A 13,156-nucleotide genomic window follows, 5' to 3' on the forward strand; every position below is an offset into this window, starting at 1 on the left:
AACTTAGCCACAATGATCAATGACTTATCATATAATTGTGGTTAAATTTTGAAGGGTCAGGGTCAAAGATCAAGGTCCACAAAAAAAAAATAATAAAAAAAAAAAAACCTCAGCGGGACTTGAACCAGCGATCTCAACTGTGAGAGGCTGGATACATAACTATTACACCAAACGCTCATCCACAACTTTGTAGTGTGCAGTTAGCCTATTTACACTTAGAACTAATAAAAAAAAATATTTAAAAAATATACATATTTTCCGGGGACATTTTATGTAGGGGAATTTTACAGTAGGCGGAGGTTTGTACTCTCGGAGTACCCTCTAGTTTATTTTTTTTTAATTGAAAATAAATATTGTTTTTGAAAGTGAGATATTTTGAGGGTTGTAAATGTCAGGCTTAAACAAGTGGACCTTTTTTTAAATCAGAAACAAAGTTGCATGGCATTATTTTTCATTAAATAGACTGCCATAAAGCCTCGAAAAGAAGCCCATGTGCTCCTTCATTTTTAGTACTCATGGGTGGGCTTCTTTTCCACCTTGAGTTCTTTTCGAGAGCTGCTGGGTTCCCGCCCGGAAAATGTTTTATTTACATGATTTGAACAATCTTCTAATGTAAAGATTAACAGCATCACGTGTGGCGTGTTAACCGCGAATGAGTAACATATTATCTTCCCCATAATACACGTGCGCAAACTCATTTGCATAACAACCACGACGGCATTCCAAACTGTTTAAAATGAGATATATTATATATATATTAGTGATTTTATTTCTATTTTATATCCCTGTACTCCGCTCGTGCTAAATTGGGTTCATTGAGCTCAGTGTATTAGATACGAATGAGATACTGTATTCAAATTTAGTGCTCCTCTTGGGTCCACTTGAGCACAGTGTATTAACATACGAAAATATATTTAAACTAGATTTAATTCGTCACTATGACGAATTATAGGTTATATGCATTGATTTAAATAAAGATAAATGATTTTTAAAAGATATATTGATTGTCTTTAATTATTTATAATATATGATAGGATCTTGCTAATGCAAATACAATAGCCGGTACCACAATCCCATCAAAGATCCCTCTGCGTATAATGTCATAAACCATTTGTTACATAATAATAAAGACATAAGTTACATTTTATCTAGATTTTGTTAAAATGTGCTCTCATTGTACAATAAATGTTACCAATAGCCTACTGGTCATTCACCTATAGATAAGTGAAAGTTCCTGTTCTAAGAAATAGATGATATACCGGAACTGTCCCCAGACCACAAAGCAATCCATCATGCTTTGCTCACTCCTTAAGATGATAACATTCTTCTATGTGAATCACTCTTCCATATTTATTCCTACTGTGTAGATGTGTACTTTGTATAGTTTATTACAATAAAGTTATTATAGTTCTAGATAGAACATTTGTATCTGCGTCAAATACTGTTATCGATATGGCTCACAATCCTACAACCTTAACAGATTTCATTATAAATGTGTATAATTTATACACTAAGAAATAAAATTGAACAAACAATACGGATAATAAAACAAATCTTATTTCGTTTCATTTCCCAATGCGAGACACGATCTCGATACCTTGAATACCATAGACACGAGCACAGACCACCGAGCCATACACAACTGACTAAAAGTTGTAGAAAGATTCCTCCATGTATTTACTATACAGTAACCACTTTGGTGCAGATAGATTATTACATACCGCAATGAATTATAATTTTTTACTATGATGACATCTTTAAACATTTTTAAAAATGATGCACTGTCAAACTATATACTTTTAACTTTAATATATGAACATATTAAAAGTTAATGTTAAATTTGTTATTTTGGCCTAAGAAAATGTCATAATTTGTTTGATTGTCGAAATTAATTTTTTTAAATTTAAAATGCAATTAATGATGACTTAATAAAGTTTTGTTTTCTTAATTTCATATTTTATTTCATATACGTTCGCTGTAAACTGAGATCCCGACGCGCACGCGCACCCTCATATCGGCGCCATCGTTTGGAGACGGCGTGCACCCGAACGATCATGGAACGAAAATCACTTGCAATACAAGAAGATGTGCTGGAGATTTCTGCTGGAAATGTAACATTTGCAGCTACAACTCCACTTGTACAGCTAAGCCCACCAAAAAGGCCAAGAAGGCGGGGTCTAGCTGTACTATTACTAGGCCTCCTAAAGAAGGTAATACGCATAGCAATTGCCAATAGCGATCCGATGCCGTTGCTATCGCCGGGCCATCATGCACTCCTAACGTGCTGCAGCCTAATTAACAGGTCGGAGTAGGCCTAAGCTATGAGGCTAGGGTTGAAAACCTTGAGCGGTTGGTTGAGCAGCAGGTTAAAGAGACGAAGGCTGCTCAACAAATAAATGAGTCAACGCACGACCTTTTAATTTTATCTCAGTTGATGACACAAATGTCATCACAATGTCACAATGAATATGATGACAGTAGCTCGGTGGTTAGCCTCACGAGTAACAATACATTTACAATAGGCATCATCAGTACGAACATGATGTGTCTGACCTGGAGGAGGGGGAAGTATCAGGTACACAACTATCCAAGAAGGATGAAAATCCTGAGCGGCCAGCCACTAATAGTAATAGTAAGATCAAAGGCTCCCTTCCTCCGGGTTTTGCAGCAAGATTTGCTGTATCTATTCTAACGAATTGGCACCAGCAGTCAGCCAAGAGTTGGCCGACACGCTAACATACTTATTGCACTCGCATATGAGTGAGGGTGTAATGACCGAGCTGATCAAATGCTATCCTATACCGGAAAATCTAGAGGCCCTAATGGTGCCAAAGGTCAATCCAACTATTTGGGATTCCATTACACCAAGGGCACGGCCTAAAGATTTAAAATTTCAAAAGGTACAAAAACCATTGATAAAGGGAATTACCGCCCTTGCTAAATTAGTTGATGGAAATGAGTCATCGGAGATAGCACAGGACACAATCGGCCTACATGCCAATGCAAACTTCGAGTGCACTTCGTAAGGAGATGTTGAAACCGGAAATAAACGCCAAATATACTCATTTATGTAAACCCAGCATTAAGCCTACAGAGTATTTATTTGGTGACCTGAGTACTACAGTTAAAAAACTGGATGAGGAAAGGAAGGCTACGGCAGGCTTATTTAATTTTAAGTCTTACCAACCAAAGACCAGGTCCAACAACTACAGATACCAGCCATACAATAGAAATGGCAAACCTTTTTTAGGTCAAGCCCGGCGACACAAATGGTCAACAAACAACTACAACCAGACCAAATTTTATCAGGGGAAAAAGGACCTAAAACAACAGCCGAAGAGGTATGAGTCGATTGATAATATAAGTATTTCTCATAAAAATAAGGTTAACAAACCTAATAAACTTGACATAGTAGGAGGTTGACTCAGGTCATATATACATAGGTGGAAAAAATATATATATATACTTCGGATCCATACATCCTAAATGCGGTTTCAGGATATAAAATAGAGTTTGATAAAGCCATACCCTACCACCTAAAAGAAAAAATACCTCATCCATACAAACTCAGCAACATGGATATGGAGGCTATTGATGATCAAATAGAAAAATTGATATCAAAAGGGGTGGTCAAACCAGTTCAAAGAAAGATGGAGGGTTTAGAATGATATTAGACCTCTCTAAATTAAATGAATATGTGACATACAAACATTTCAAAATGGAAATGTTCCGAAATGCATTGACACTAATTTCACCAGGTGTATATATGACGTCAGTCGACCTCAAAGATGCATATTTTACTGTACCCATAGCAGAGTCGGACACTAAATATTTAAAATTTGTTTGGAAAGACAACCTGTATAAGTTTGTCGCATTGCCCAATGGGCTTAGCTCAGGGCCTAGACTTTTCACGAAATTATTGAAGCCTCCAATTGCGTTTTTGCGCAGCAGAGGGCATATTCTGTTGGTTTACATTGATGACATTTTCTTTTTATCTTATGTGGGTTCATCCCACTTTTATTTCCATATATAATGTTCTCTTTACATATATTTTTTAATTTCATTTCAATACACTATACATATTATTATATTTCATTTGTTTACATAATTATTATCACATTCATTTTTGTTTTTATCTTGTCTCTTCATAGTTTCCTCTTTTTATACATATTATCTATAATACATTTTCATTAACAAAGCTTATCTTTTCTTACATAGCATATTTAATTCATACAATATAATGTTTAATAAATCCATCTAATTTAATTTAATATCTCCTATGTGTTTTCTTTGGATTTATCTATGCAAACATATTTTTCATTTAACAATACATATTCTTTCATATATAAATTACTGACCTTGTAAACATAATATTTTTCACATCCTTCAACATTGATTTTTTTTGTTTAATAATATTAACAAATATTAACAAAATATATTTCCACAGATTACCCTTTATAACCCATTACATTTTCATCTACCTTGTCTTCTTTTTTTTTTCTTATGTGTGTTCATTCCACTTTTTTTTTTACTTTTTTTTTCTTTTAATATATTTCCATATATTCTTATGTTTACACATACATTATCATTTAACCCAATTTATGTTTAATAATCTATTTATAAACTTAGACATATTTTTTTTTTCCACAATTTTGTCATTTTAAATTTCACATGCATTAAGATTAGAATGTGCATATTTACATATATTACATAGCCTATGTAAATACGTGAACGTGATTGGTTGAAACTGCGTCACGTGACTACCGCTGCGAGGATCGTAAATCGTATATATCCTCGAGAACGATGATATTGACCGATTAATTTTCGCGTAATTATCGTGTCCCCTGTTATTAAACATATACATTCTCGAGTTTGATGATATTGACTGTGTAATTTTCGTGTGGCAACACTCGCGTTCGCCGATAAATAAACAAAAGTCATCTACTGGATTTGAACTCGGGTGGCTCCATCGCAAGACAACGCTTTCATCGCTGCACCACGCAGCTTGCTTGAAGAAATTATTCATCTAAACTATTTAAACTATGCATACATAGCGCCCTCATTTGTTATTAGTCCTCCCTAAATGTGATGAAACACCGTTTGTGATTGGTCAGTAGTAACCTAGTAACTAGTACGCGCTGAACATCCGGTGATTCGGCTCGCTCCTCGAAGAGAAGACGATGAATTGTTTATTCGGCCTACCTGATTATAATATTATTATTAATAGGCTTATTGATGGAAATTCTTCTGTTAATTTAAACGACCTAGGCCTAAGTGAATATTTTATTGCCAAGGAATCATTAATTAGTAATTATCTGTATATTATTCTTCGCAAGGTAAGGTGTCTAGGCAAGAGGCTTGTTTACATACAATACAAATACTCTAGGCCTACTATAGAATAGGAGGCCTAGCCTGGCTTCACCCAACCCAGCAGACTTGTTCTAATCTTGGCTATATAATATAACAGATATCGCCTTTTATATCGGTAAAATATAAGATTTAACATCCCCTCGGGATGATATTATGTTCTCGGGGAATTATATATCCCTCAGCTGCCGCTTCGGGATATATACATTCCCTCGAACATAATATCATTCCCTCGGGGATGTCAAATCTTATATTTCACCTCTAAGCAGGCAATATCTGTATAATATATACTGTATATACATAAAAGCTTTGATCAATACACATTTCACAACTTATACATAAACCTTCTTATCCTTCATCATTGTTTTTTTATCATCAATCTATAAAACGCTTCTTACATTTTGTCTTTTTTTTTTTCTTTTTTCAAATCATCCAGTTTTAAGACATATTTACAAAACATACAATATATAAGCAAAAAAAAAACACAAAAAAACAAACAAACAAAAAAACATAATAGATCATTCATTGTATCTCATTAACATTTTCTCTGACATGTAATCTGATTGAGCATACACATGTATACCTGCAGATTTACATATTTCTTATCTCTATATATTTCTTTTTCCATTAAACTTATTATCTCTTACTTTATAAATACAGAATGCTCCTAAAGTGTGTAATTTATTTACGTAATTGTTGTCAGTTTCAAATAAAAGCCTTTTGAAAGAAAAAACAGGAATATGTATGCTTACTTCTCTAGTTATTCTGTTTATCTCTCTCCATAGACATTTTACTGTTATACACTCTGCTAACATATGTTCATCATTCTCAATAACATTGCATGTGTCACAATTTGGAGAATTTACAAGGCTCCACTTACGTAATCTTTCATTTGTTGGCAATATTCTGTGCAACAATTTAAAATTAAAATGTGCCAGTTTTTTTTCTTTAAGTCCAGAAACTTTCTTAACCCATATTTTGTTCCATGGCAAATATGGATTCCCACTTAACCTGTGCCGTTGGAGTAAAATATTAATCATCTATTATGAGTCTATATAATTGTCTAGACGTCATATTTAGGACCTTATTGTTTGTAATAGGTATATCATCATTTACATTAATGTGACATGTTGATTTTAGAATACATTTCCATTCTTTTGGAATGGCTTTCAATATACAAGAATATTCACTGATCCAATTTTGTGTACATCTTAACCCTCTTTTTATCTCTATTGCAGGCTTAAACACATTATTATTTATTACATCACTTATTTTTAAAAACCCTGATCTAATCAAGTTACAGTTATATAACGACTTCTTTTTAATACAGATAAATGCATTACCCCATAATGATTGATTAATAATATCATCATAGCTTATTGGTTTCTTATTTAATCTATTATTGCAAGCATTAGCTACAGAGATAGATTTAAACCGAGAGATAAAATGGTGGTACGGATATGTTACATGGAACTTTTGATATATTTGAGGTTAATGATTTTGGGCATATATTTTCCATATAAAATGTTGGTAAATATTTCCATTTGGCGTAATCATTTTCATACAGTCTCCTGTACCATTTAACTTGGAAAGATATAACCTGAGATCTGAAATCTACCATTTTTAGACATTTTTTAGACTGTAATTTGCACACATGGTTTTTCTTTTTATTTTTTCTTTCTTAGTTTCCCAAATGAATTTAAAAATTAATTTGTCAACCTCTTTTATTACTTTTTCTGGTACTAGCAAAATGCTAGAATTGTATATAATTTTTGAGAGCGCTAATGTTTTTACAATAGCAAAAAAAGTGAGGTGTCTTTTCTCCCATGTTTTTAGGGTATTTTCTAATGCATCAACTTTTTCTTTCCAATTCTTTTGATAACAATATTCCTTATCATGTCCAACATAGATACCTACAGTAATATCCGAATTGGTGTGGATGTCCAAGAAATGTTACCATGTGTGTCCTTACAGTCTCTTAAACTGCCAAGCCAAAAAGCATTTGTTTTATTCTTATTTAATTTCAAACCAGAAACCTCTCCAAACTTTTCAATAATATTTATGCTGTTATCTATACTGTTTATATCTTTTAGAAAAAGTACTGTGTCATCTGCTAGCTGTGCAATCTTAATATCTTTAAATTTACCATTGCCTGCAGGAACAATTAGGCCTTTGACCATATCACATGTTCTTATTTCCGTAGCTAGGACTTCAGCTACTAAAATAAACAGTAGAGCAGACAAGGGACATCCTTGTCTAATACCTTGATACATGACAAAACTTTCTGATTGCCAACCATTATTTGTGAATATACAATTTGTATTGTTATACAGTGCTTTTACCCAGTTCACAAATGAAATACCAAAATTGAATTTATTTAAGGTTTCTATTAAAAATGATCTATTGACACTGTCAAATGCTTTTTGGAAATCTAAACTAATAAGTATACCTTCAAGCTGTTCATTTTCCATGTAAGTAATTATGTCATCTATTAATCTTATATTGTCACCACCAAAGCGACCTTTTACATAACCTTTTTGGTCATTATTTATTATTGACTTTGCAACTAGATGTAATCTTGTTGTAAGAACAAAAGAAGCTATTTTGTAGTCAATATTGAGTAAAGTGATAGGGCGCCAGTTATTTAAATCTTTGTGATCACCTTTTTTGTAAATAAGGTTGATTATTCCTCTTCTTTGTGACACAGACATTTCTTGTGTGACAAAACCATAATTTAGTGAATCACAAACAAGGTCACAGGTACTAGAAGAGTTGATAAAACTCAACTGTTAAACCGTCACTGCCTGGAGCTTTATTTTTTTTCATTTTCTTTATTGCTTGCTCACATTCGAAGAGAGAGAGCTGACCCTCACACATCTCTTTTTCAGCCTCTGTGAGTTTAGTTAAATTAACATGAGATAGGTACTTATCAATTGATTTGTATGCAACATCTTGTTTAGCATATATTTTTTTGAAGAAGTTAACCTCTTCCTTCAATATCTCTGTGGAATTTGATATAATGGATCCGTCCTGTTTTTTTAATTTTTTAATATGTTTTTTATTACTATTATTTTTCTCTAAACCAAGAAAATATTTAGTGTTTCGTTCGCCATCTTCTATCCACTTTACTCTTGACCTAATTTGAGCACCTTTAGCTTCCAATAGGTAAATTTGCTCAAGTTCATTCTTTTTTTGATCTAATTCTGTTTCATACTGGATATTATTATCAGAATTATCCTTTTTCATAATTAAATCATTAATGATAGCAATTTCCTGTTGAAGTATTTCTTTTCTTCTGCATTTATTTTTATTTTTCATTTTCCCATATTTTATAGAGAATTCCTTTATTTTTACCTTAATCATTTCCCATTTATCTTTTGGGTTAAGTTCTTCTAATCTAGCTCTTTCAATTATGTTTTTGATGTTTTTTATAAAATCTTCATTATCTAAGTGAGAATTGTTCATTTTCCATAATCCTGGGCCTCTTTCTTCATTAGTTAAACTTATTTTTAAGGATATGGCTTGGTGATCAGACATGATTGACGGCCTGATATCACATGTGTTAACATATTCACATAAGTCGTTAGATATAAAAAAAATAGTCCAACCTTCTGTATGTTTGAGTTGATTTCCTTCGCCATGTGAATTGACATGTATTCGGATTATTTTTTCTCCAGATATCATTAAGATTAAGTTTTTTCATAAAATGTTTTATTGTAAAAACAGAATTATCTACTCTATAGACACTACCTTTTTGGTCAAATTTTCTGTCTAGAGCACAATTCATGTCACCACCTATAATTATTTTATCATTTTTGCTTTCTTTGAAGTCAATAATTGTTTCATGTAAAGTCCTAAAATAAGAACATCTATCTTTTACATAATTTGGGGCATTTGAATTAACAAGAATGAAACAGTTGACATCTATTTCAACTCTTAGAAGTAAAAATCTACCATTAATATCTTTGTATTGTTTTGTTACCCTGTGTTGAATTTTACTATCAATAAATGTGGATATTCCTCTACTGTGTGATGATCCGAAGCAGTGGTAGGAATCACCTTGCCATGTGTCATTGAGCGACTGGGTTTTATCATTTGTCAAATGTGATTCTTGAATGAAGATGATATCAGCTTTGTTGTCTTTGACCCATTTAAAAATACTAATTTGTTTTTGTTTTTCCCTAAATCCTCTAACATTTAATGATAAAAGGTGTATGTTTGGAGTCATATGATTATTAAATATAAAACACCACTCTTTCTTTTATAAACCCTAATTTATCTTAAAATAAAAGTAATAAATTATATTAATAAACAAAAGTCATAATGCACAATGTGATCTAGTGGGTATGATAATTACTTCTTTGTAGCCCTTTTCCTTAGATTGATTTTTTTTTTTTTGCTTTCTGGGGTGGATTTTTTGGTGATGTTTCCTTTAAATCTTCTTCAGTTCTACTTTCACCCAGCTCATTCGAGCGAGAGTCAGTGGTAGCCCCTTTCTTTTCATTGTTACTTTTTGAGTTTTGAGTGGAAGAAACAAAAAAATCTGTTACCTTCTTCTGTTCTTTGCTTTCACTTGATTCGCTAATGCTCTGTTCTATCTCGGCTTCACTGTCTTTTTCTTTTACATGTTCTTGTTCTTCGTCAGATTCACTTCCGCTTCCGCTTCCGCTGTCATCTGCAGTATCTTGTAAGCTGAATACTTCATCAATATCCACTTCTGTGTCTGAATTTGGGTTTGCATTATCTTGTGATTTATCTTTATCTGTTATCTTTAAACCTTTATCTGATGTTTGATTTGGTATTGGAGTGTGCACAAATGATTCCCACATACGGTTAATATAAGCTCCTGTTGATCCCATTGAGTTGGCTGATGTTTGTTTTTGGCCTATCTCAGTGTTGCAAGTGTTCATAGTATGACCTCCTTGGTGACATTTAAAGCATATACTCTATTAGCCTTACATTGATAAGCTTCGTGTCCATTTTTCAAGCATTTGTTACATTTGATCTCTTGTCCTTCGTGAAACACACGAGCTTTGAAACCATTTAGAACAATTTGCCTAGGTATGGGGGATGACATTTTTTCAACAAAGACAGCTTTATCACCATTAAGCCAATTTGTCAGTTGTCCATTGACTCTGATTTTTTTGCCTCATTATATCACTTACTGGTTTACAACCCAGTGTTACATTGATGACATTTTGTGTATAAACCAGTCAGAAGACTTGGCCGGTGGTACCGCCAGGGAAACTAGTGAACTTCTAGCCTCATTGGGTTTTATCATTAATAGAGAAAAATCAGTAATGAATCCTACGCAGATCATAACCTTTTTGGGATTTGAAATAAATTCTATAAGTATGACGGTTTCCCTTCCATATCATAAGAAGGAGGAAATTAGAGTTCAAAGTAAACACATACTTACATTAAGTCATACTACCATTAGGAAAGTTGCGCAATTTTTAGGCAAAATTATAGCAACACTACCTGCTGTAGAGTATGGAAAGCTTCATTATAGGGCACTAGAGAAGGAGAAAATACTAGCTCTTAATATAAAGGCCATTACGATAGGTCTATTAGTATTTCCGTCAATGGACGGGAAGATATTCTTTGGTGGCAAAATAATGTCAAAGACGCATATGAATTGATATATCATGGGTACCCCGACCTAACAATTGAGACAGACGCTAGTGGTCTAGGCTGGGGTGCCACTGATGGACATACCCTGGGGGAAGGTGGATAAATAAAGACCTAGACATTGCATATGCTACAGGGGCACTAAATATTAATTACTTAGAATTGCTGGCTGCTTTTTTCGGCCTTAAAGCATTGTCCCGTGAGAGAAAAGCTAAGCACATAAGGCTGAAGGTTGATAATACCACGGCAGTAGCTTACATAAACAACATGGGCGGCAATAAAATCTCAAAAGCCATCTGGTCTTGGTGCATTGAGAACAATTTTTGGATAAGTGCAGAATATCTCCCAGGTAGAGATAATATAATAGCTGATGCAAAGTCTCGTCAGTTTATAGATGAGACAGAATGGATGCTTAACAAAGAATTGTTTATAAAAATCTCTAAAACATTCGGCGAACTGGATATAGACCTATTCGCTTCTAGGCACAATGCACATCTCCCGAAATATATATCATGGAAACCGGACCCAGATTCAATTGGTATCGATGCATTTCTACAAAATTGGTCCTCTGCCAAGCTCTATGCTTTTTCGCCGTTCTGCCTTATAGGTAGATGTTTGCAAAAAATATTGCCATAGTAATCATGGTGGTCCCAAACTGGCCAACACAGTATTGGTATCCTAAATTACTATCAATGATGGTTGGGGAACCACTGAGGTTTAAGAATACCAAACATGCCTTAACATTACATGGTTCAGATGATTGTCATCCCCTTTATAACAGACTTAACCTTTTTGAATAACAGACTTAACCTTTTTGCCTGCAGGCTATCAGGGCGGAACTCTACAACAAAGGAATAAGCAATACTGCAGCAGACGTCATTCTGCAATCCTGGAGACGGTCAACGTGGAAGCAATATAACTCACAGCTAACAAAATTTATAGACTTTTGTGAAATCAGGGGAATCACATGGCAACAGCTAAAAACCGGTCACGTCCTCGATTTCCTGATAAAGGCTGAAGGACGAAGGCTTAGGCTATAGTACTATCAGTACGGCGAAAAGCGCAATTGTAAACTTTCTCGAAATCTTAGATATAAACATGAAGGAGTTTATTGAACTGAAACGATTTATGAAAGGGTTAATCAATTTTAACCCACCGACTCCAAAATATGCACAAATTTGGGATGTTCGCTTAGTTACAGACTATCTAAGGCGAACAATTAACGACGATACATTATCGCTTAAAGAATTTACCATAAAAGTAGCATTGTTATTAGCATTATTGTCCTCAAGTAGGCTTCAAACATTATATAATTTCAAATTTTCAAATATGAATATCGAGAATAAAGCAATCACCTTTACATTTGTACATTAATAAAAAATAGCAGACCAAACAATACAGGTCAACTGGTGGTTTTCCACAAAAGTGAAGACCCTGCCCTATGTCCGGTCAGAACAATTCTAAAGTAGAGGGGAAAAACTAGTAATTTAAGGGAAAATAAGGACATATTGTTTACAATTATGTCATAAGAAACCGTATGCCGAGGCATCAAGAGTCGCAATTGCTCGATAGATAAGGACAGGCTTATCAGAAGCAGGAGTAGATACAACAAAATTTAAAGCCCATTCGGTTCGAGCGGCTGCATCTTCATCAGCAAAATTAAGGAATGTCCCGGTTGACTTAATAATGAAAACAGCTGGGTGGAGAAACGAACATACACTAAACAGATATTATAATAAGCCTATACAATTTGTAGAAAATCCGTCATTTCAACAGGCACTGTTGAGAAAAGTTGATTCATCAACTCATTAATATTGGTTGTGTTTGTTGTTGGCTACAAATAGCCCCTGTTTGCATTTTGAACCAGTTTACCGTTGTTTAGTTTTCTAATTGATGTTTTTAGGGTGAGAATTCTAAAACGTTAGACTATTGATTATAAGCAAATAAATGCTTTATTAATAATAAAACACGATAGTTGTCATATTTAAGTTGCCCGTTAGGGCAAACATTCTTACGAGAGACTGTAGACTTTTGGAAATAAAGTTGTTTTATTGAAACTAACATTTCCGTCAATTATTTTGTTTACAGTTCAAACATGTTTCCAGAGTTGGCTTTAAACATCTCAGTTTACAGCGGAAGTATATGAAATAAAATAGGA

General features: G+C 33.7%; 1 protein-coding gene and 1 long non-coding RNA gene across 2 annotated transcripts in view; one reads left to right on the forward strand and one right to left on the reverse strand.

Annotated features, from left to right (window-relative positions):
* LOC144858635 (uncharacterized) overlaps window positions 1-13,156 on the reverse strand; it is a 199,756-nt gene that overhangs the window by 37,894 nt on the left and 148,706 nt on the right. The window lies entirely within an intron of this gene.
* Window positions 3,200-12,205, forward strand: LOC144858654 (uncharacterized). The gene is made up of 2 exons (XR_013616651.1): window positions 3,200-3,341; window positions 11,823-12,205. It is a non-coding gene; the product is annotated as an uncharacterized LOC144858654 (long non-coding RNA).

The sequence above is a fragment of the Antedon bifida genome, chromosome 2 (assembly GCF_963402885.1).
Source record: "Antedon bifida chromosome 2, ecAntBifi1.1, whole genome shotgun sequence".
Taxonomy (NCBI): Eukaryota; Metazoa; Echinodermata; class Crinoidea; order Comatulida; family Antedonidae; genus Antedon; species Antedon bifida.